The 25,735-nt window shown below is 38.6% G+C and overlaps 1 long non-coding RNA gene across 3 annotated transcripts in view; it reads right to left on the reverse strand.

Moving 5' to 3' along the window:
• Positions 1 to 22,909, reverse strand: part of LOC119532520 — a 92,845-nt gene extending 69,936 nt beyond the window's left edge. For all 3 annotated transcript variants that reach the window (XR_005216555.1, XR_005216554.1, XR_005216553.1), the window contains exon 1: positions 22,421 to 22,909. This is a non-coding gene — a long non-coding RNA (uncharacterized LOC119532520). The remainder of the gene's footprint in view (positions 1 to 22,420) is intronic.
• Positions 22,910 to 25,735: the final 2,826 nt, after the last annotated feature.

Below are 25,735 nucleotides of genomic sequence, written 5' to 3' on the forward strand. Positions count from 1 at the left end.
GCAGCCACATGACAGGGAGGCACACAGCACTTTCCCTGGAGGGCCCTCGCCTCCTCCCCCTGCATATCCAAGTCACAGTACCCGCCCCTCCAGGAAGTGTTACTCTTTTAACAATTCTTATTAAGCATCCTCACCTTGCGGTGGGTTCTTTCTCGTTAGTACCATAGTTACGGACGCTTTAACACGTTGCTGAAAGCAAATAAAAATTGTATGTGACAATTGCATATATAAAATCATAGCTGGCCCCCTCTATGCCCAACCCCCGGACCTGGAGGCAGACCTTTATTTCTAGCAGGGGAAAGGAAATTCCTCTGTCAACACAAGGATCTCTGCGGACATCTGAAGTGAAATGTTTATGGGCAGGAAGAGGGGGAGGGCTCTGGGCGGGCGGCCTCCAGCGAGGGAGTCAGGCGGGGAGTGACACGGAGTGGGGGGCCAGCACCATGTCATAGACGACCTGTTGTGACATCCCAGAAGCCTCACCCAGAGACTGACCTGGAGAGCCGGAGCAGGATAAAAGCCTAGGATGTGGGGCTGATGTGGACGGTGAGATCTGGGTGCAGGGAGGGTGCTCCCCCGCAGACTGCTCCTAGCCCGACGCCTCCTTCCCGACTCCGCTCAAGGCTGACCCTGCTGAGGAGGCCGCTGGGAACTGCCCCTTCTCTGGGGAATGGGACCTAGATGCAGGTCTGTGTTCCCCAAGCAGATCCACCTTCCCTACCAGCGGGGCAACTAAAGAACGGGCAAAGGAACACGAAGCAAAGCCCCGTAGGGGTCGGAAAGGAGGTACCACAATCCACTTGCTCGGAGACGAGAGGAAGCAGTTTAGCAGAATGAGGAGCTGTGGGGACTTCAAAATTCAGGACTTTGGAGTTGACTCAGAAGAAGATTTAGCCACTAGATGGCAGTAACGCACAAGGTATTCATTGGGACGCAGTGTGGACAGCTTTCTCACCCAGTTCTTGGGAAAGTAGTACATTTCACTAGCTTCTCTAGAACACTCTTTTTGATGCCTGAACCATCATGTAAGGAGTCAGACCACCCTGAGACCACCATGTTGGAGGGACCACGGGCAGGTGATTTGTTGAGGGTCCCAGCAGACCCCAACCTTCCATTCGTGCTTTCTGAGGTGACTGAGTAAACCTATCAGGGCTTATGAATACAACTCTGTGACAGAAACTCCTAGATTTATACTTGGAAGAATTTATATTAACTTAGTCCACCTGCAGAGATCAGTGTCTTATAATTTATATGTTTTATCCACTTCCCATGGATCTGAAGGGGCATTGGGGTGCATGTAGGTTATTGGGGAAGACAGGTATAGTAAAAGTCACAAGAAGGACTTGGGAATCTATTTCTTGAGTGGCAAATAAACACCAGAATTTGTTCCTGAGGCTTTCTCATGATCCCATTAAATTCTCACAGTTCCACCTTGAGAGGGAGATGGTAAGGGAAAAAAAAGTGAATGCAGGCTGAACTCAACTCAGCAAGATGTAATGACTTAAGTGGGACGTCCCTGGAGTGAACTCAGGGAACTGTGACTCACAACAATTTGTCCTTCACTTATATCACTGTGCCCCTTAACAGATGAAGAACCCAGATTTAGCACCAAGGTCACCACCCACCCTCATACTGGGCACTTTTCTTTTCCCTGCAAACACCATCCACAGCCTGATTTTAAAGATCATGAAAATGAGACTTGAAGAGAAATGGATATAGAACATATGCTGGGACTCAAAACAAGTCAATAAATATAAAAATATTGAAATTATACATAGCACATACTCTGACTATAATGGAATGCAACTAGAAATCAATAACCACCAAAGAACTAGAACATTCACAAATATGTGGGGTTAAGCAACACACTCCTAATTAGTAGGTTAGAGGAGAAATTGCAAGAGAAATCAGTAAATATCTAGAGATGAATGAAAACAAGAACACTACATATCAAAACATATGGGATGCAGCAAAATCAGTGGTGTTGGAGAAGTTTATAGCTATTAGTTCATTTATTAAAAAGGAAGAAAGAGCTAAAACTAAAAGCCTGACTAAACAATTGAAGAAGCTAGAGAATGAGCAACAAACTACCCTACAACAAGTAGACTAAAAGAAATAAGAATTAAAGCATAAATAATGATTTTGAGAACAAAAAACCCAATAGAATAAAAACCAAAAGTTGCTTCTTTGAGAAGATCAAAAAGATAGACAAAGCCTTAGGTAGACTGATAAAGTACAAAAGAGAGAACAACCAAATAAACAAAATCAGAAATGAGAGGGAGGGTCCTGAAGAAAATAAAAATGTATCATTAAAGAATATTGTGAAGAACTATACACCAACAAACTAGACAATCTAGAGGAAATATATGATTTACTGAAAAATACATAAGAAACCTAGACTGATCCAAGAAGAAATAGAAGACCTCAACAAACAAATAAGAAATAAAGAGATCCAATAATACATCAAAAAGCTTTCTACAAATAAAAGCCCAGGGCCAGATGGCTTCACAGGTGAATTTAACCAAACTTTCCAAATAGAAATGACATCATTTCTGCTCAAATACTTCAAAAAATGGCAGAAAAAGGAACACTACCTAACTCATGAAGCTAACATTGCTCTAATACCAAAACCAGATAAAGATACTACAAAAAATGAATACTAATAGACAATCTCTCTAATTAATATAGATGCAAAAATTTTCAACAAAATATTTGCAAACCAAACCTAAGGACACATTAAAAGAATTATACACCATGAACAAGTAGTGGTCATTCCAGTCATGCAAGGATGGTTCGACATAAGAAAATAAATTTATACAACACAAAACATTGAGAAACTGAAAGGGGAAAATCAAATGATCATCTCAATAGATGAAAAACAATGAAGAAATTTCCTCATCCTTTATTGATTAAAAAATGAAGGAGGGGGCAAGATGGTGGACTGGTGAGCTGTATGTTTTAGTTACTCCTCCAGGAAAGTAGGTAGAAAGCCAGGAACTGCGTGAACTGGACACCACAGAGCAATCTGACTTTGGGCATACTTCATACAACACTCATGAAAACATGGAACTGCTGAGATCAGCGAAATCTGTAAGTTTTTGCAGCCAGGGGACCCGCGCCCCTCCCTGCCAGGCTCAGTCCCGTGGGAGGAGGGGCTGTCAGCTCCGGGAAGGAGAAGGGAGAACTGCAGTGGCAGCCCTTATCGGAATCTCATTCTACTGATCCAAACTCCAACCATAGATAGACTGAGACCAGACACCAGAGAATCTGAGAGCAGCCAGCCCAGCAGAGAGGAGACAGGCATAGAAAAAAAAACAACACGAAAAACTCCAAAATAAAAGCAGAGGATTTTTGGAGTTATGGTGAACATAGAAAGGGGAAGGGCAGAGCTCAGGCCCTGAGGTGCATATGCAAATCCCGAAGAAAAGCTGATCTCTCTGCCCTGTGGACCTTTCCTTAATGGCCCTGGTTGCTTTGTCTCTTAGCATTTCAGTAACCCATTAGATCTCTGAGGAGGGCCCTTTTTTTTTTTAATCCTTTTTTCTTTTTCTAAAACAATTACTCTAAGAAGCCCAATACAGAAAGCTTCAAAGACTTGCAATTTGGGCAGGTCAAGTCAAGAGCAGAACTAAGAGAGCTCTGAGACAAAAGGCAATAATCCAGTGGCTGAGAAAATTCACTAAACACCACAACTTCCCAAGAAAAGGGGGGGTGTCCGCTCACAGCCATCATCCTGGTGGACAGGAAACACTCCTGCCCATCGCCAGCCCCATAGCCCAGAGCTGCCCCAGACAACCCAGTGTGATGGAAGTGCTTCAAATAACAGGCACACACCACAAAACTGGGCGTGGACATTAGCCTTCCCTGCAACCTCAGCTGATTGACCCAGAGTTGGGAAGGTGGAGCAGTGTGAATTAACAAAGCCCCATTCAGCCATCATTTCAGCAGACTGGGAGCCTCCATACACAGCCCAGCAGCCCAGAACTGCCCTGGGGGGACGGCACTCACCTGTGACATAGCACAGTCATCCCTCAACAGAGGACCCGGGGTGCACAGCCTGGAAGAGGGGCCCACTTGCAAGTCTCAGGAGCCATATGCCAATACCAAGGACTTGTGGGTCAGTGGCAGAGACAAACTGTGGCAGGACTGAACTGAAGGATTAGACTATTGCAGCAGCTTTAAAACTCTAGGATCACCAGGGAGATTTGATTGTTACGGCCACCCCCCCTCCCTGACTGCCCAGAAACACGCCCCATATACAGGGCAGGCAACACCAACCACACACGCAAGCTTGGTACACCAATTGGACCCCACAAGACTCACTCCCCCACTCACTAAAAAGGCTAAGCAGGGGAGAACTGGCTTGTGGAGAACAGGTGGCTCGTGGACACCACCTGCTGGTTAGTTAGAGAAAGTGTACTCCACAATGCTGTAGATGTGATAAATTAGAGATAAGGACTTCAATTGGTCTACAAATCCTAAAAGAACCCTATCAAGTTCAGCAAATGCCAAGAGGCCAAAAACAACAGAAAATTATAAAGCATATGAAAAAACCAGACGATATGGATAACCCAAGCTCAAGCACCCAGATCAAAAGATCAGAATAGACACAGCACCTAGAGCAGCTACTCAAAGAACTAAAGATGAACAATGAGACCATAGTATGGGATACAAAGGAAATCAAGAAGACCCTAGAAGAGCATAAAGAAGACATTGCAAGACTAAATAAAAAAATGGATGATCTTATGGAAATTAAAGAAACTGTTGACCAAATTAAAAAGATTCTGGACACTCATAGTACAAGACTAGAGGAAGTTGAACAATGAATCAGTGACCTGGAAGATGACAGAATGGAAAATGAAACCATAAAAGAAAGAATGGGGAAAAAAATTGGAAAAATCGAAATGGACCTCAGGGATATGATAGATAATATGAAACGTCCGAACATAAGACTCATTGGTGTCCCAGAAGGGGAAGAAAAGGGTAAAGGTCTAGGAAGAGTATTCAAAGAAATTGTTGGGGAAAACTTCCCAAATCTTCTAAACAACATAAATACACAAATCATAAATGCTCAGCGAACTCCAAATAGAATAAATCCAAATAAACCCACTCCAAGACATATACTGATCACACTGTCAAACACAGAAGAGAAGGAGCAAATTCTGAAAGCAGCAAGAGAAAAGCAATTCACCACATACAAAGGAAACAGCATAAGACTAAGTAGTGACTACTCAGCAGCCACCATGGAGGCGAGAAGGCAGTGGCATGATATATTTAAAATTCTGAGTGAGAAAAATTTCCAGCCAAGAATACTTTATCCAGCAAAGCTCTCCTTCAAATTTGAGGGAGAGCTTAAATTTTTCACAGACAAACAAATGCTGAGACAATTTGCTAACAAGAGACCTGTCCTACTGGAGATACTAAAGGGAGCCCTACATACAGAGAAACAAAGAAAGGACAGAGAGACTTGGAGAAAGGTTCAGTACTAAAGAGATTCGGTATGGGTACAATAAAGGATATTAATAGACAGAGAGGAAAAATATGACAAACATAAACCAAAGGATAAGATGGCTGATTCAAGAAATGCCTTCACGGTTATAACGTTGAATGTAAATGGATTAAACTCCCCAATTAAAAGATATAGATTCGCAGAATGGATCAAAAAAAATGAACCATCAATATGTTGCATACAAGAGACTCATCTTAGACACAGGGACACAAAGAAACTGAAAGTGAAAGGATGGAAAAATGAAGGAAACTTCCTCAATATGATAAAGGGTATGTATGAAAAACACACAGCCTGCATAGTATTCAATGGTGAGAGACTTATATAGGTGGAAAGGTATTCTGTGTTCATGGATAGCAAGGATAAACATCATTAAGAAATCAGTTCTACCCAAACTGATCTACAGATTCATTGCAATTCCAATAATATTTCCAACAATCTACTTTGCAGACATGGAAAGTTATATATCAAATTTATTTGGAAGGGAAAGCAGACCTGAATTTACAAAAACACTCTGAAAAAGAAGAATGGAGTGTGAGGACTTACAATTCCTGAATTTAAAAACTATTATAGAACTACAGACGTCCAAACACCATGGTACTGACACAGAGATATACATATTGATCAATGGAATTGAATCAAGAGTTTGGAAATAGACACCAGATCTATGGTAAAATGATTTCTGATAAAACCTCCAAATCCGCTGAACTGGGAAGAACCGCTTGTTAGAAATGGGGCTGGGAGAACTGGATACCCACATCCAAAAGAATAAAAGACCCCTACCTCACACCATATACAAAGTTAACTCAAAATGGATCAAAGACCTCAATTTAAGAGAAAGTACCATAAAAGACCTAGAAGATAATATAGGGAAACAACTTCAAGTCCTAGTAATAAAATGTAGCTTCTTATGTCTTACACCCAAAGCACAGGCAATGAAAGAAAATAAAAATAGATAAAAGGAAACTCCTCAAAATTAAAAGCTTCCATGCCTCAAAGGACTTGTTTAAAAGGTGATGATTTGGTTGTGTTTGAAATGTTTTTTAATGTTTGTTTTTTAATTTGTTGATAAAGTTAAAAAAAAACAATCAATGACTGTGAAAAAAGAAAATGAACAATAGGGGTATAATCTTTTATACCCTAATATTTATTATACTTTTTGGAGTAATGAAAATGTTCAAAGACTGATTGTGGTGATAAAAGCACAACTATGAAAAACTGATTTTACACTTTGAAGGACTGTATGTTATGTGAATGTATCAATAAAATTGCATTAAAAAATAAAAAGGTGAAGAGGCAGAAAACACAATGGGAGAAATTATTTGAAAACCATATACCTGATGAGACTGAAATCCAGCATATATAAGGAAATCCTACAAATCAATGGCAAAAGTACAAACAGCCCAATTGTAAAATGGGCAAAAGACATGAAAAGACATTTTTCCAAAGAGGAAATACAAATGGCTGAAAAACATGAAAAAATGTTCACTAGCTATTAGGGAAAGGCCACTCAGAACCACAATGCCCCCCTATATGGGACATGACTCCCAGGAGTATAAATCTCCCTGGCAATGTGGGACATGACCCCTGGGCATGAGACTGGAGCCAGCATTGTGAGACTGAGAAAGTCTTCTTGACCAAAAGGGAGAAGAGAAATGAAACAATGCAATGTTTCAGGGGCTGAGAGATTTCAAATGGAGTCAGGATTTCATTCTGGAGGTTTTGCTTATGCATTACATAGATATCCCTTTTTAATTTTAGCATATTAGAATTTAGCTAAAAGGAAATAAGTGAAACAGTTGAACTGAAACCCAGGAGCCTTGTTTCATGAAGAAAATTGTGTAAGTATATAGCTTATACAGTGTGAAAGTGTGATTGTAGAAAACATGTGGCTCTCAATTTATCCAGTGTATAGACAGATGAGTAGAAAAATGATGACAAAAGCAAATGAATCATAGGAGGGGATGAGGGAGATGGGTTGTTTTGGGTGTTCTTTTTTACTTTCACTTTATTATCTTTTCAGAGTAATGAAAATGTTAAAAAATAGAATGTGGTGATGGATGTACAACTACATGATGATATTGTGAATAACTGATTTTTACACTTTGGATGATTGTATGGTATGTGATTATATCTCAAAACAATTGCAAGAAAATAAAATATAATGAGATATTATCTGACACCAATAAGAATGGCTGCCATGAAACAAACAGGAGCCTCCAAATGCTCAATAGGGCACAGAGAAACTGTAAAACTTATTCATTGCTGGTGGGAATATATTAGTGGCACAGTCACTGTGGAAGATAATATGGCAGTTCTTCAGAAAACTAGGTATCTATTATCCTACAATCCAGGAATTTCACTTCTGGATATATATGAAGAAGAACTGAATGCAGTGACATGAACAAGTATTTGCATACCAATGTTCACAGAGGCATTGTTCGCAATTGCCAGGAGATGGAAACAATCCAAGTGTCCTTCAACAGATAAGTGGATAAACAAAATGTGGTACATACATAAGATGCAAGAGTAGGCAGCAGTAAGAATGAACAAATCTGAAACAAATGAGAGCTGGGATGAATGTTGAAGACATAATGTTGAGTGAAATAAGCCAGACAAAAAAGAAGAGATACTGTATGTTACCACCAATGTGAGTTCCCCAAAAAATGTAAAATCAGTGTCTTATAATGTAGAATATAGGAGATGTAGAAATAGACAGTTGTTACTTAAGGGGTCACAATAACCTAGGCTGTACAGATATCTTAATGAGGGTGAGCTTAAAGGTATGGGAATAGACAGGGTTGATGAAAGTTCATTAATGGGATTATAAGTACCAGTGATGCATTGAAGGTGAACATGATTGAAAGGGTTGATTAAAGGTATGTATCCCACAGATTAGCACTACAAATATAAATGTTTGCATGATCTACTTCTATGGTATGACATTGGAACAAGTGTTAACAACAAAATGTTAAATGGGAAAAACTACCTATTGCATACTACATATTATGCTTAATAGGAATACCTAACCAGTACCACACTAATACTAGGGATAAATAACTAGGGGCTGAAAAGAGCTTTGAGGTGTTTTGAGTTATGATACTAGTGTAAAATTGAGAATTATGATGATTGTACAGCTAAGTGATGATAATGTCAGCCACATTATTTATCTTCAACAGAATACATGTCATGTGAAATTATGATCCCCCTACTTAATATGTCAAGCCCTCAAGATTGAGACTTACAATAGTGAAACTTATGGCTGTAAAAGGGAGGCTAAGCCTATATACAATAACACAGAGGCATCATCTGCAGACAACCTGTTTTGTTGCTCAGATGTGGCCTTTCTCTCTCTAAACCCAACTCTGCAAATAAATTCATTACCCTCCCACCTATGTGGGACAGTACTCCTAGGGGAGTGAATCCTATTGTTGATGTGGGACATGACTCTCAGGATTGAGCCTGATCCTCGTATGGAGGGATTGAGAATATCTTTTTTTACTGAAACAGGGAAAAGAAAGGTAATAAAATAAGGTTTCAGTTGCTAAGAGATTTCAAATAGAGTAGAGACTATCCTGGAGGTTACTCTTATGCAAGCTCCAGCAAGATATTTCAAATGCCTACAGTATGCTAAGTCATAATCAACAGTAGTCCCCAAAATGCTAAAGAATACCTAGGTCCCTATCTGAGACTCAATAAATATTTCACTATGTTTACTGTTCAGAAACATACTGCAGAGTGTTTCTATTCCAGATAAGTCCAAAAACCCAGGGGCAATAGTCCTCACAGAAGATAAACCAGACACCCCTCCCTTCCATATAGTGTCAATACCCCTTTTCAATATGAACAATTTATGGGGGGACACTGCCCAGATATCCCTGAAGATTGAGAAAAATGATCAAATGAGAGAGGGCTAGCAATTGAAAAGATAAGGGTTTAACAATGTGTGCCAGTTTGAAACTGTTATGCACTCCAGGAAAGGCCATGTTCTTTTAATCCAGTCTTGTGAATGCAGACTTACTGTGAGTGGGATAATTTTTAATTTATTTTTTCTTGCCATTATATTAAGGTATAATCACATACCATACAATCATCCAAAGGTTATAATCAATTGTTCACAATATTATCATATAGTTGTGCAAAAACACCACATTCAATTATTGAACATTTTCTTTACTCCAAAAAAATAACAAAAATAAAAAAGAACATCCAAAATAATGATCTTCCCCATCATCCCTATTATTCACTTACTTTTTTGCCCCCATTTTCCTATTCACCTATCCATACACTGGATAAAGGGATTGTGAGTCACAACATTTTCTACAATCACGTGGTCACACCATATAAGCTATATGCTTACACACTCATCTTCAAGAAGCAAGGCTATTGGATTGTAGTTCAACAGTTTCAGTTATTTCCTTATAGCTATTCTAACACACTTAAAACTAAAAGGGATATCTATATAATCATAAGCAAAACCTCCTGAATGTCCTCTTGACTCCAATTGAAACCTCTCAGCCCCTGAAATATTACTTTGTTTCATTTCTCTTCCACTCTTTTGTCAAGAAGGTATTCTCAAGTCACAATGCTGGGTCCAGACTCATCCCTGGGAGTTATGTCTCATATTGCCAGGGAGATTGATAACCCTGGGAGTCATGTCACACATAGTGGGGAGGGCAGAGGGTTGACCTGCCTAGTTGGCTTAGAGAGGAAGGCCAAATCTGAGCAACAAAAGAGGTTCTGTGGGGGTGACACTTAGACAGAATTATAAGTAGGTTTAACCTGTCCTTTGCAGTAGCAGGCTTCATAAGGGCATGTCCCAAGATTGAGGGCTCAGCCAACTAAAGTGGTAGTCCCCAATGTTTCTGTGAATATAAGGAATTCCCAAGTCGGTACATTTAATAGGTGGGACCTTTTGATTGCATTGTTTCCATGGAGGTGTGAACTACCCAAATTGGGTGAGACATTTTGATTAGATTATTTCCATGGAGGTGTGACCCTTCCCATTCAGGGTGGGTCTTAATTAGATCACTGGAGTCCTTAAGAGAACTGAGAGTCCCTACAGATCTAGATGCTTGGAGATGCTTGGAGATGCAAGCAGAAAGATGTTTGGAGATGCTAATCTAAAACATGAAGCCCAGAGTTTGCCTCAGAGAAACTAAGAGAAGATCTCCAGATGCTTAGAGAGAAACATCCTCACAGAATGAGCAAGGGTGCACAGGAGCTAATGGAGAGTATCTAAGGGAAACAGAAGTCCAGAGACATTTTGGATAAAGCCATTTTGAAGCAAAGGACCAGCAGATGCCAGCCACATGCCTTCACAGCTGACAGAGGTGTTCTGAATGCCATCAGGCTTTCTTCAGTGAAGGTATCCTCTTATTGATGCCTTAGTTTGGACACTTTTGTGGCCTTAGAACTGTAAAATTGTAGCTTTGTAAGGTATAACACTGGTGACGAGGGTTAACAGAAGGTTATGGAAAATTACCCATTGTGTATTAATGACTATATTTAATAGGAATATTTTCTGACTCCATACTAATAATAGGGATGAATAATTAGGAGCTGATAAGATCTCTGGGATGTATTATTTTACATGGTGGAACTGTAGCCTATAGCATCCCTTGGGATTTGCTCTATAGCTGCTCATTGAATTATACCTTTCTGTAAATACCTTTTATTGCATAATAAGGAAAGAACTGAAATTGTGGAACTGTAACCATAACAATTTTCAAAACTACTTACATGTCTACTTGTTTAGCTGTACATTGAGAGATGACACCTTTCTGTATGTATATTTTGCAATAATAGAAATGGTTGAAGTTGTGGAAATATGACCCAAGACATTCTTTTGAGATTTGCTAACTACTTGTGCAATTGTACACTGAAAAAGCTATGACTGTTATGTGTATAAGTTGAAGTTCACAGTAAAAAAAAAGAATCTAGGAAAAAAATAAATAATCTCTTTTCCAATTTTACACAAATTTGTTCCAAACTTTTAAGGTTCTTTATCCACTGGAGAGATCAGAGGGGTTTATTTCTCATGCAGTCCATTTCCTCATTGGAGAACTAATGCACTTATTGATCATGCTAATGCATGCCATTGCCTATGGGATGCAGTGAATATATATGAAAGAGATTGGAAGAGCAAAAGTTTACAGTCAGTAGTGAGGCTGATATATCTGCAGGAAAGTTCAATCATTAGAACATTAAAGGTGTTAGGGGGCAGTGCTGTGCATTGTTGGGAAGATAAAATGTGAGGGTTAGGGAATAGAGGGAATAGAGGAGTCATTTATTTTTCCCAATTTCTAATTTCTGAAACTATGAAGATATATGTGCACATTTGGTAACAATTTTTTAATTTAATTTAATTGAGATTTTTCACATACCATAAAATCATCCAAAGATCCAAAGTGTACAATCAATTGTGCATGGTACCATCATGCAGTTGTGCATCCATCATAATTATTTTTTAAAATTTTTAGAACATTTTCATTACTTCAGAAAACTAATAAAGACAAAAAAGAAAACTCAAATCCTCCCATACCCCTAACAAGCCCCCCCTCCATTATTAACTTATAGTATTGGTATAGTACATTTGTGAGTGTTGATGAATGAATGTTAAGATACCTCTACCTGTAGTACATAGTTTGCAACAGATATATTTTTCCTATACACCTCTCTATTATAAACTTCTAATAATAGTGTCCTACATTTGTTCTAGTTCATGAAAGAGATTTCTAATTTTGTACAGTTAGTTATGGACATTGTCCAGCACAAGATTCACTGTTTATACATTCCCATAATTTAAACTACTTGCCTTTTGGTGAACTATGTGACTCTAAGCTTCCCCTTTCCACCACATTCACATACACTTCAACAATGTTAGTTATTCTCACAATAATGTGCTACTATCACCTCTGCCCATTTCCAAACACTAAAGTTCAACCTAGTTGAACTTCTGCTCATAATGAGCAACCACTCCCATTCTTTAGCCTTATTCTATATCCTGGTAACATATTTCATGTCTATGAGTTTACATAATATAATTAGTTCATACCAGTGGGACTCTGAAATATTTGTCTTCATGTTTCTGACATTTCACTCAATATAGTGCCCTCAAGATTTCTCCATCAAACCATTTTAAGGTGGCTTATTCACCCACAATACATTCCATCCTATGTAAACAGTCAATGGTTCCCTGATAGTCACATATTTATGCATTCACCACCATCACCACTATTTATATAAGGACATCTTGATTGCTCCAACAAAGAAGTAGGAAGAGTCAAAGAAATTAGAGAGAGAAAAGAAAAAGAAAAAGAAAAAGAAAGAAGGAAAAACATGACAGCTAAAAAGAAACAAAAGAAAAGATAGAATTAAACTAAAGTACAATTAGAGTCAGACAACATCACCAATGAAAAGAGTCCCCTACTCCTCCCTTATGTCCCCTTCTTATAGGCTTTTAGCTTTGGTATGTTGCCATTGTTACATTAAAGGAAGCATAATAAATTTTTCTGTAAACTATAGTCTCTAGTTTCTCTTGATTGTGTGTTTCCCCAATACCTCCCTATTTCTAACATGTTGCAATGTTGGTATTCATTTTTTCTCTCTCATGTAAAAATATATTTGTACATTTTATCACAGTTGTTGAGCCCTCTAGGTTTCACTGAGTTATATATTCCCAGTCTTTATCTTTCCTCTTTCCTTCTGGTGTCCCACATGCTCCTAATTTTCCATTTCAACAATACTCACAGCCATCTCTGTTGAGTGTACTTACATTGCTGTGCTATCATCACCCAAAATTGTGTTCCAAATCTCTCACTCCTGTATTTTTCCTATCTGCCTGTAGTGCTCCCTTTAGTATTTTCTGTAGCATAGGTATGTTGTTCACAAACTCTCATTGTCTGTCTGTCAGAAAATATTTTAAAATCTCCCTCATAGCTGAAGGACAGTTTTACCAGGTATAGGATACTTGGTTGGCACTTTTTCTCATTCAGTATCTGAAATATTTCACACCAATTCCTTCTTGCCTCCATGGTTTCTACTGAAAAATCCACACATAGTCTTATCAAGTGTCCTTTGTATGTGATGTTTCACTTTTCTCTTGCTGCTTTCAGGATTCTGTCTGTCTTTGTCTTTTTTTTTCAGGATTTTGGAGATGACCCAAAGATTTAGCCACTAGATGGCAGTAAAACACAAGGTATTCATTAGGGTGCAGGATGGACAGCTTTGTCACCCAGTTCTTGGGAAACTAGCACATTTCACTGGCTTCTCTAGAACACTCTCTTTTTTGATGCTTGAACCATCATGTAAGGAGTTTGAACACAATGAGACAACCACGTTGGTGGCAGGTGACTTGTTGGTCCCAGCAGATCCCAGCTTTCCATTCAGGCAACTGAGTGAACCCATTAGGGCTTATGAATTCAACTGTGTGACAGAAACTCCTAGATTCATACTAGGAAAACTTTATATTAACTCCTCAGTCCACCTGCAAAGATCAGTGTCTTATAATTTAGATGTTTTATCCACTTCCCATGTATCCGAAGGGAAATTGTGGGGTCTGTAGGTTACTGGGGAAGACAGATATAGTAGAAGACACAAGAAGGACTGGGAAATCTATTTCAGGAGTAACAAATAAGCACCAGAATTTGTTCCTGGGGATTTCTCAGGATCCCATTAAATTCTAACAAATTCACCCTGAGAGGGAGATTGTAAGGGCACAAAAATGAAGTGAATGCAGGCTAAACTCAACTCAACAAGATTAATGACTTAAATGGGAAGTCCCTGGAGTGAACTCAGAGAACTGTGACCCACAAGAATTTGTCCTTCAATTATACCACACTGCCTCTTAGCAGATGAAGAACCCAGATTTACCACCATGATCACCACCCATCCTCATACTGAGCACTTTTCTCTTCCCTGCAAACACCATCTACAGCCTGATTTTAAAGTTCATGAAAATGAATCTTTAAGAGAAATGGATATAGAACATATGCTGGGATTCAAAAACAGTCAATAAATATAAAAAGGTTGAAATACATAGCACATACTCTGATCATAATGGAATGCAACTAGAAATCAATAACCACCAAAGAACTAGAACATTCACAAATATGTGGAGTTTAAACAACAGTCTCCTAATCAGTAGGTCAAAGGAGAATTTGCAAGAGAAATCAGTAAATATCTAGAGATGAATTTAAACAAGAACACTAATATCAAAACATGTGGGATACAGCAAAGTCAGTGGTGATGGAGAAGTTTATAGCTATAAGTGCATATACTAAACATGAAGAAAGAGCTAAAACCAAAGACCTAACAGAACATTTGAAGAAGCTACAGAATGATCAACAAACTAACCCTACAACAAGTAGACTAAAAGAAATAAAAAGATTTAAAGCAGAAATAATGATTTGGAGAACAAAAAAACCCATTAGAATAAAAACAAAAGTTGCTACTTTGAGAAGATCAAAAAAAATTGACAAAGCCTTAGGTAGACTGACAAGGTAAAAAAGAAAGAAGAGACAAATTAACAAACTCAGAAATGAAAGGGAGGACATTCTGTGGGTCCTGAAAAAAATAAAAAAGTGTCATTAAATAATATTATGAAGAACTGTACACCAACAAACTAGACAATTTAGAGGAAATGTATAATTTACTGAAAAACACATGAGAACCTAGACTGATTCAAGTAGAAATAGAAGACTTCAACAAACCTATAACAAATAAAGAGACCCAATAAGACATCAGAAAGCTTCCCACAAATAAAAGCCCAGGGCCAGATGGCTTCACAGGGGAATTCAACCAAACTTTCCAAATAGAAATGACACCATTTCTGCTCAAACTCTTTCAAAAATGGCAGAAAAAGGAACACTACCAAAACTCATGAAGTTAACATTACTCTAATGTCAAAACCAGATACAGATATCACAATAAAGGACTACTACTGGCCAATCACCCTAATTAATATAGATTGAAAAATTCTCAACAAAATATTTGCAAATCAAATCCAAAGACACATTAAAAGAAACATACACCACAACCAAGTGTTCATTCCAGGCATGCAATGGTGTTTCAACATAAGAAAATCAATCAATGAAACACAAAACATTGACAAACTGAAAGGGGAAAATCGAGTGATCAATTCAATAGGTGTTAAAAAACATTCAAGAAAATTCATCATCTTTCTTTGATAAAAAAAGAAGGAAATGTCCTGAATATGATAAAGGGTACATATGAAAAACCCACAGCCTGCATAGTACTTAATGGTGACAGATATAAATAGGTGGAAAGGTATTTGGTGTTAATGGATAGAAAGCATCAACATCATTAAGATGTCAATTCTACCCCAAACTGATCTACAGATTCATTGCAATTCCAATAAAAATTCCAACAACCTACTTTGCAGACATGGAAAAGTATGTATCAAATTTATTTTGCAGGGAAAGCAGCCCTGAATTTACAAAAAAATTCTAAAGAAGAAGACTGAAATGTAAGGACTTACACTTCCTCAATTTAAAGACTATTATAAAACCATAGAGGTCAAAGCAGCATGGTACTGGCACAGAGATATGCATATTGGTCAATGGAATTGAATCAAGAGTTTGGAAATAGACACCAGATATATGGTCAAATGATTTCCGATAAAGCCTCCAAATCCACTGAACTGAGAAAGAACAGCCTGTTAAAAATGGGGCTGGGAGAACTGGATACCCACATCCAAAAGAATGAAAGAGCCCTGTCTCAAACCATAAACAAAATTAACTTAAAATGGATCAAAGACCTCAATATAAGAGGAAGGACAATCAAATGTCTAGAAGATAATATACAGAAACACCTTCAAGACCTAGTAATAAAAGGAAGCTTCTAATGTCTTACACTGAAAGCACAGGCAATGAAAGAAAAAAAAAATGAATGGAATCTCCTCAAAATAAAAACTTCCATGCCTCAAAGGATTTGGATAAAAGGTGATGATTTAGTTGTGTTTGAACTGTTGTTTTTTTATTGTTTGTTTTTTAATTTTTTGGTAAATTAAAAAAAAACAATGAATGAGTGTGACAAAAAGTAAATGAACAATGGAGGGATGTTCTCTTATATCCTAATATTTATTTTGCTTTTTGGAGCAATGAAAATATTCAAAGAATGCAGTGATAAATGCACAACTATGCAAAACCAATTGTACACTTTGAAGGATTGTATGTTATGTGAATATATCTCAATAAAATTGCATTAAAAAATAAAAAGGTGAAGAGGCAGAAATCTCAATGGGACAAATTATTTGAAAACCATATATCTGATGAGACTGAAATCCAGCATACATAAGAAAATCCTACAAATCAATAGCAATAGTACAACAGCCCAGTTATAAAATTGGTAAAAGACATGAAAAGACATTTTTCCAAACAGGAAATACAAATGGCTGAAAAACATGAAAAATAGATCACTAGCTATTAGGGTAATGCCAATCAGAACCACAATGCCCCCCCTACATGGGACATGACTCCCAGGAGTGTAAATCTCCCTGGCAATGTGGGACATGACCCCTGGGCATGAGACTGGACCCAGCATTGTGAGATTGAGAAAGTATCCTTGACCAAAATGGAGAAGAGAAATGAAACAAAGTAATGTTTAAGGGGATGAGAGGTTTCAAATGGAGTCAAGAAATCATTCTGGAGGTTTTCTTATGTATTATATAGATATCCCTTTTTAATTTTAGCATATTAGAATAGTTACAAGGAAATAACTGAAACTGCTGAACTGCAACCCAGTAGCCTTGTTTCATGAAGATGAGTGTATAAGCATATAGCTTATATGATTTGAGTGTGATTGTAGAAAACATGTGGCTGTCACTCTATTTATCCAGTGTATAGGCAGATGAGTAGAAAAATGGGGAGAAAAACAAATGAATAATAACATGGGATGAGGGAGATGGGTTGTTTTGGGTGTTTTTTTTTTTTTACTTTTACTTTATCTTTTTTAGAGTAATGAAAATGTTAAAAAATAGAATGTGATGATGGATGCACAACTACATGATGATATTGTGAATAATTGATTTTTACACTTTGGGTGATTGTATGGTATGTGATCATAACTCAAAATAATTGCAAGAAAACAAAACACAATGAGACATCACCTGACACCAGTAAGAATGGCTGCCATTAAACAAACAGGAACCTACAAATGCTGAAAAGGATGTGGAGAAACTGTAAAACTTATTCATTGCTGGTGGGAATACATAGTGGTACAGTCACTGTGGAAGATAATTTGGCAGTTCCTCAGAAAGCTAGGTATCTATTACCCTACAATCCAGCAATTTCTATTCTGGGTATATATGCAGAAGATCTGACGGCAGTGACATGAGCAAGCATTTGCACACCAATGTTCACAGTGGCATTGTTCACAATTGCCAAGAGATGGAAACAATCCAAGTGTTCTTCAACAGACAAGTGGATAAACAAAATGTGACACATACATATGATGAAATAGTAGGCAGCAGTAAGAAGGAACAAGATTTGGAAACAAATGACAGCAGAGATGAAGCTTGAAGACATAATGCTGAGTGAAATAAGACAGACAAAAAGAAGAAATACTGTATGTTACCACCAATGTGAACTCCTGAAAAATGTAAAATCAGTGTCTTATAATGTAGAATAGAAAGGACCTAGAAATAGGAGTTAGTGAAGGGGACATGACAACCAAGTATGTAGAGACATCTTAATGAGGGTGAGCTTAAAGGTATAGGAATGGATAGGGTGATGAATGTTCATTAATGGGATGATAAGCATCAGTGATGCACTAAAGGTGAACATGATTGAAAGGGTTGATTAAAGTTCTGTATCCCACAGATTATCACTACAAATATAAATGCATGATCTACTACTAAGGTGTGACATTGGAACAAGTGTTAACAACAGAATGTTAACTGGGAAAAACTACCTATTTTATACTACAGACTATACTTAATAGGAATACATAACCAGAACCATACTAATACTAGGGATAAATAACTAGGGGCTGATAAGAACTTTGGGGTGTTTTGAGTTATGATAATTGTTTAAAATTGAGAATTCTGATGATTGTACAACTAAGTGAAGATAATGTAAGACACATATATGTTAGGTGAAATTAGGATCCCCTACTTAATAAGTCAAGCCTTCAAGCTAGAGCCTTGCTGTAATGAAATTTATGGCTGTAAAAGGGAGGCTAAGCCTATATACAATAACACAGAGCCATCACTTCCAGAGAATCTGTTTGTTGCTCAGATGTAGCCTTTATCTCTCTAAGCCCAACTCTGCAAATAAATTCATTACCCTCCCACCTATGTGGGACAGGACTCCAGGGAGTGAATCCTCTTGGTGATGTGGGACATGACTCTCAGGAATGAGCCTGGCTCTGGTATGGAAGGATTGAGAATGCCTTTTTGACTGAAAGGGGGAAAAGAAAGGTAACAAAATAAGGTTTCAGTTGCTAAGAGATTTCAAATACAGTAGGGAGGCTATCCTGGAGTTTACTCTTATGCAGGCTCCAGCAAGATATTTCAAATGCCCACAGTATGCTAATTCATAATCAACAGTAGTCCCCAAAATGCTAAAGAATACCTAGATCCCTCTCTGAGATTCTATAAAACTTTCACTAAGTTTACTTTCCAGAAACTTATCCCACAGAGTGTTCCTATTCCAGGTAAGTCCAAAAACCCGCAGGCAACATCCCTTACAAAAGATTAACCAGATACATCTTCCTTCCACATAATGTCAACACCCTTTTTCAGTATGAACAATTTCAGGTGTTCACTGCCCAAATATCCCTGAAGATTGAGAAAATGATCAAATGAGTGAGGGTTAGAAAATGACAAGATAGGATTTAACAAAGTGTGCAAGTTTGAAACTGTTATGCATCCCAGGCAAGGCTATGTTCTTTTAATCCAGTCTTTTGGATGAAGACTTACTGTGGGTGGGACCATTTTTTATAATTTATTTTTTGTTGCAATTTTATTTAGCTATAGTCACATACCATACAGTCATCCAAAGAGTATAATAATTGTTCACAGTATCATCAAATAGTTGTGCATAAAACACCATATTCAATTATTGGACATTTTCTTTACTCCAAAAAAATAACAAAAATAAAAAAAGAACATCCAAAATAACCATCTTCCCTATCACCCCTATTATTTATTTACTTTTTTGCCCCCATTTTTCTATTCATCTGTCCATACACTGCATAAAGGAAGGGTGAATCACAACATTTTCTACAATCACCTGGTCACAACGTATAAGCTATATGCTCACACACTCATCTTCAAGAAACAAGGCTATTGGGTTGTAGGTCAACAGTTTCAGTTATTTCCTTTCAGATATTCTAGCACACTAAAAACTAAAAGGGATATCTATATAATCATAAGCAAAACCTCCAGTATGATCTCTTGACTCCATTTGAAGCCTCTTAGCCCCTAAAATATTAATTTGTTTCATTTCTCTTCCCCCTTTTGGTCAAGAAGTTTTTCTCAATGTCACAATGCTGGGTCCAGACTCATCACTGGGAGTCGTGTCCCACATTTCCAGGGATATTGACAACCCTAGGAGTCATGTCCCACATAACGGGGAGGGCAGAGAGTTGACCTGCCTAGTTGGCTTAGAGAGAGAGGCCACATCTGAGCAACAAAAGAGGTTCTCTGGGTGTCACTCTTAGGTACAATTATAAGTAGGTTTAACCTCTCCTTTGCAGTAACAGGCTTCATAAGGGCATAAGCAAATATTGAGGGCTCAGACAACTAAATTGGTGGTCCCCAATGTTTCTGAGATTACAAGGAATTCCCAAGTTGGTATATTTAATAGATGGGACCTTTTGATTACATTGTCTCCATGGAGAGCTACCCAACTTGGGTGAGATATTTTGATTAGATTATTTCCATGGAGGCATGACCCTGCTTATTCAGTGTGGGTCTTAATTAGATCACTGGAGTCCTTAAGAGAACTGAGAGTCCATAGAGACCTAGATGTTTGGAGATGCTTGGAGATGCAAGCAGAAAGATGTTTGGAGATGCTAATCTAAAACATGAAGCCCAGAGTTTGCCTCAGAGAAACTAAGAGAAGATCTCCGGATGCTTAGAGAGAAACATCCTCACAGAATGAGCAAGGGTGCACAGGAGCTAATGGAGAGTATCTAAGGGAAACAGAAGTCCAGAGACATTTTGGATAAAGCCATTTTGAAGCCAGAATCCTGAAGCAAAGGACCAGCAGATGCCAGCCACATGCCTTCACAGCTGACAGAGGTGTTCTGAATGCCATCAGCCTTTCTTCAGTGAAGGCATTCTTTTGTTGATGCCTTAGTTTGGACACTTTTATGGTCTTAGAACTGTAAAATTTTGGCTTTGTAAGGTATAACACTGGTGCAGAGGATTAACGACAGAGGGTTATGAAAAAATTACCCATTATATACTAATGACTATATTTAATAGGAATAATGTTCTGACTGTATACTAATAAAAGGGATGAATAATTAGCAGCTGATAAGAGCTCTGGGATGTATTATTTTACATGGTGGAACTATATTCTATAGCATCCCTTTGGATTTGCTCCATAGCTGCTCCTTTAATTGTACCTCTCTATAAATACCTTGTTTTGCATAAGGAAAGAACTGAAATTGTGGAACTGTAACACATAACAGTTTACAAAATTACCTATATGACTACTTGGTGAGCTGAACATAGAGAGATGACACCTTTCTGTATGTATGTTATATTTTGCAATAGTAGAAATGGCTGAAGTTGTGGAAATGTGACCCAAGACATTCTTTGAGATTTGCTAAGTACTTGTAAAATTGTACATTGAAAGTTATCACTGTTATGTATATAAGTTGAAGTTCACAATAAAAAGAAAAATCTGGGGAAAATATAAGTAAAATCTTTTCCAACTTTACACAAATTTGTTCCAAACTTTTAAGGTTCTTTTTTCACTGGAGAGATGAGAAAGGCTTATTTCTCATGCAGCCCATTTCCTCATTGGAGAACTAATTCACTCATTGATCATGCTAATGCCTGCAATTGGCTATGGGATGCAGTGAATATATGTGAAAGAGATTGGAAGAGCAGGAGTTTACAGTCAGTAGTGGGGCTGATGTTTCAGCAGGAGAATTCAATCATTAGAGCATTAAAGGTGTTAGGGTGCAGTGCTGTGCATTGTTGGGAAGATAAAAAGTGAGGGTTAGGGAACAGAAAGAAAAGAGGAGTCATTTATTTTTCCCAATTTCAAATTTCTTAAAGAATTGAAATATATGTGCACATTTGAAGACTTCTTTAAATTTAATTTAATTGAGATTGTTGACATACCATACAAGAATGAAGCCATTCTTTTTTTAAAAAATCAGTTTTAAATTGTAGAATATAACATATTTACACAGAAGAAATAATTTTCCAAATGCAATTTAACAAGTAGCTAGAGTAGAAATTTCAAAGAATATTATGGGTTACAGTTCCAGTTTCAGTTATTTCCAAATTGTGAAATATAACATAGATGAAAAAAGAAAATATCTTTCAAAATATGATTTAACAAGTAGTTATATAGGAAATTTCCCAAGATGTATTGATTTACAATACCATAGTTTCAGCTATTTCCTTATTGTAAACTATAACATTATTTTAAAAAAGAAGCCATTCTTAAAAAAAAAAAAAAAAAAAAAAATTCAAAGCAACAGCCACCACAAGCGAAAAGCAGAGAGAGCTTTCTAGAAAGAAAATGGCAGTCCCAGACTGAGGAAAACAGCTGGCCATGCTGATCGGCTAAAAACTGATGATGATGATCATGATGATGATGAATTCCCAACGAACTCCGAAAGCCTCTGAACAGCTTGTCTGGACTGGCCCCTTTAATAGAGACTCACGGAAATTTTTTTATAGGTAAGTCCCTGTCCCCAGCTTACCCGGCAGCCTTGCTCAAACACGGCTTCTCTTCTCAGCTCCTATGTATCCGGGGGTTGCTCCGGCAGGACGCGAGGAGGATGCACTTCAGTCAGAGACCCTGGCTTCCCAGGCACAGGCAGCCACAAGACAGGGAGGCTCACAGCACTTTCCCTGGAGGGCCCTCGCCTCCTCCCCCTGCATATCCAAGTCCCAGTGCCCGCCCCTCTAGGAAGTGTTACTCTTGTAACTATTCTTATTAAACATAGTCACCTTGTGGTGGACTCTTTTACCTTCCGTACCATAGTTATGGACGCTTTAAAACGTTGCTTTGAGCAAATATAAACCCTAACAATTGTATACATAAAATCATAGCTGGCCCCCTCTCTGCCCTTCTCCCCCACCTGGAGGCAGACCTTTATTTCTACATGGGAAATTTCTGTGTCCACACAGGGATCTCTGCGGACATCTGATGTGGAATGTTTGTGGGCAGGAAGTGGGGGAGGACTCTGGGAGGGCAGCTCTCAGAGAAGGAGTCATGTGGGGGAGTGATATAGAGTGGGGGTCAGCACTACGTCATAGACGACCCATTGTGACATCCCTGGAGCCTCAGCCAGAGACTGGCCTGGAGAGCCGGAGCAGGATAAAAGCCCGGGATGTGGGGCTGATGTGGACGGTGGGGTCTGGGTGCAGGGGGTTGCTCCCCCGCGGACTGCTCCTAGGCAGACGCCTCCTTCCCGACTCCCCTCAAGGCTGACCCTCTGAGAAGGCCGCCCGGAACTGCCCCATTTCTGGGGACTGGGGCCCAGATGCAGGTCTCTGTTCCCCACCCAGATCCACCTTCCCTACCCGAGGGTCAACTAAAGAACGGGCAAAGGAACACCAAGAAAAGCCCCGTAGGGGTCGGAAATGGGGTACCACAATTCACTTGCTCAGTGATCGGAGGAATCAGTTCAGCAGAATAAGGAGCTGTGGGGACTTCAAATTCAGGATTTTAGAGTTGACCAAAAAGAAGATTTAGCCACTAGATGGCAGTAAAGCACAAGGAATTCACTGGGGCACGGCATTCACAGGCTTCTCATCCAGTTCTTGGGAAACTGGTATATTTCTCTTCCACCTCTAGAACACTTTTTAATGCCTGAACCATCATGTAGGGAGTCTGACCACCCTGAGGCCACCATGTTGGAGGGACCGCGGGCAAGTAACTTGTTGAGGGTCCCAGCAGATCCCAGCCTTCTGTTCACGACTTTCGAGGCCTGGTGAACCCATCAGGGCTTATGAAACCTGAGGTCACACCACCTGAACTCCTTCAATTGTCTCCAGTGGAGACCACGTGGGACAGAAGAACCACTTAAGTGAACTTCTGCATTCTTCTGAGCGTCATGGGGAAGATCGGTTATTGTACACCTTATGTATTTATACATAATACATTTGTATTACGTATAATTTACTTTGTATTATGTATGATGTATACAATACACTTAATAATAAATAATTACAATAATTAATAAAAATAAAATTAATACATGGAGTTTATTATTAATAATTAATTTTGCTATTTATCATTTTATTTTTATTTTATATTATTTAAATTTTATTTTATTATCTCATTATTTATTGGTTTATTATTATTAATAAAAATTAAATTTTTATATAAATTAAATAATGCAAAATTCACTTTGCATTAAGTATAATTTACTTTGTATTATTTTTGTAACTGTCCTGAGAGTTTGAAAGTATTTCAAAATAAAATGTTAAAAAGAAAATGCTGCAGGTTGCACACATTATATCCCTTGAAAACAATACTTCCATGTGCATTTCCGACAAACAAAGGTATTCCCTTAAGTGCAGTTTTGTAGTTGAAGAATTGATATAAAGCTTACATTCTATACTCCAATTTTTCTTATGACTCTCCCCTCCACTCAGGCTCCCACCTGCCAGGGGCATTCACACACCCCAAGCTCCATCTGAGAGTCACCAAGGCCAGTGGACCTAGGGGACCCTCTGTGGGCTGGAGTTCCTCCACCTTCACCTCTTGGGCCCAGGAGTGAGCTCCTCCATAGTCTATTCCCCCTTCAGATGAACAGAGTATTGACCTCAGGGAACATACCCAGAAATAAGGGACTTTCTCTTCAGCATTCAAGAAACTGAGGCTCTGTAAGAGACTCATTTTACTCAAGTGGATGCAATCAAACTACATTTCTCAAGTCAATATTTGTTTACTTATCTTTTAAGCTATAAGTCAATTTTTCTATTTTTTCCCTATATATTATATTTATTATTGTTATTTGAAAATTTTTCACTTTAGCAAGAACTGACTTTCAAAAGTCAACAGGAATATTCAATCCTATTATATCCACAGAATTAATTGTTTTTGTCACAAATGACATTACCATGGTGGGCAATGAAAATATCTGGGGGAATTAATGACTATGGAGGAAAAGCAGCAAGTAAGTGACACTCTAAAAATGATGGGGGACCCACTATGTGAGATAAATGGCAGAGAAAGTGTTACAGGAAAGTAAGTGATTCCTCCTCAAAAGACAGAAAGTAAACCAGGCTGGGGCTTGGGACAGAGCAGTGAAGAGGAGAAAGTCCTTATTCCCTGGAGCTGATATATTTTGGGAGGCGGGTAGGTAGAGGGCAGCTGTGAAACATGAAAATTAAGGAGAATACACAGGATGTTAGGAGAGGAGAAGGTGATGGAGAAGAATGAGCAGGGGAGGGCAGGAGCAATGGGTGATGAGTTTGGGGAAAGGGTCTCTCTTCAGAATAGAGGTCAGGGGAGGCCTCTGAGAAGAGGGGATCTGAGCAGCAGGGAAAGTGTGGGCAAGCACTGCAGGATGAGGGGACAGAACAGACAGTGGCCCAGAGGTGGGCATGAGCATGGTGAGTGTGAGGACCAGCCAGAGAGATGAGTGGTCTGAAGGCAATGGATGATGTCCAGAGAGTGGGTGTCACAACCTGGTCATACCCCCTACCAGCCCCTTCCACATGTCACTGCCTCATGTCCTGTCCCTCCATCCTTCTCCAAGGCAAGAGGGATGGACACCTCCCAAACACTCCTCTTGGGGAATCTTCAGCTTCACCCTCCATGTGGCAACCGGCTTTGGCAGAGCACCACTCTGGAGAGAGAGAGAGAGCATCCCTGCTAAGTTTAGCCATTCAGGGAAGATGTGATAATTATCTGTTGTAGGCAGAGAATTCTACTTTTTGGATTGCAAGTTGACATGCAATCCTCCACCCCATGTGAAGGGTGATTAGCAATGGAATTACTTTCTACATCACTGAGGAAATGACTTCTCTGCAGTCTCTTTTTCTTTAAAATATGACTATTG

The sequence above is a fragment of the Choloepus didactylus genome, chromosome 4 (genome assembly GCF_015220235.1).
Source record: "Choloepus didactylus isolate mChoDid1 chromosome 4, mChoDid1.pri, whole genome shotgun sequence".
In the NCBI taxonomy this organism is placed as follows: Eukaryota; Metazoa; Chordata; class Mammalia; order Pilosa; family Megalonychidae; genus Choloepus; species Choloepus didactylus.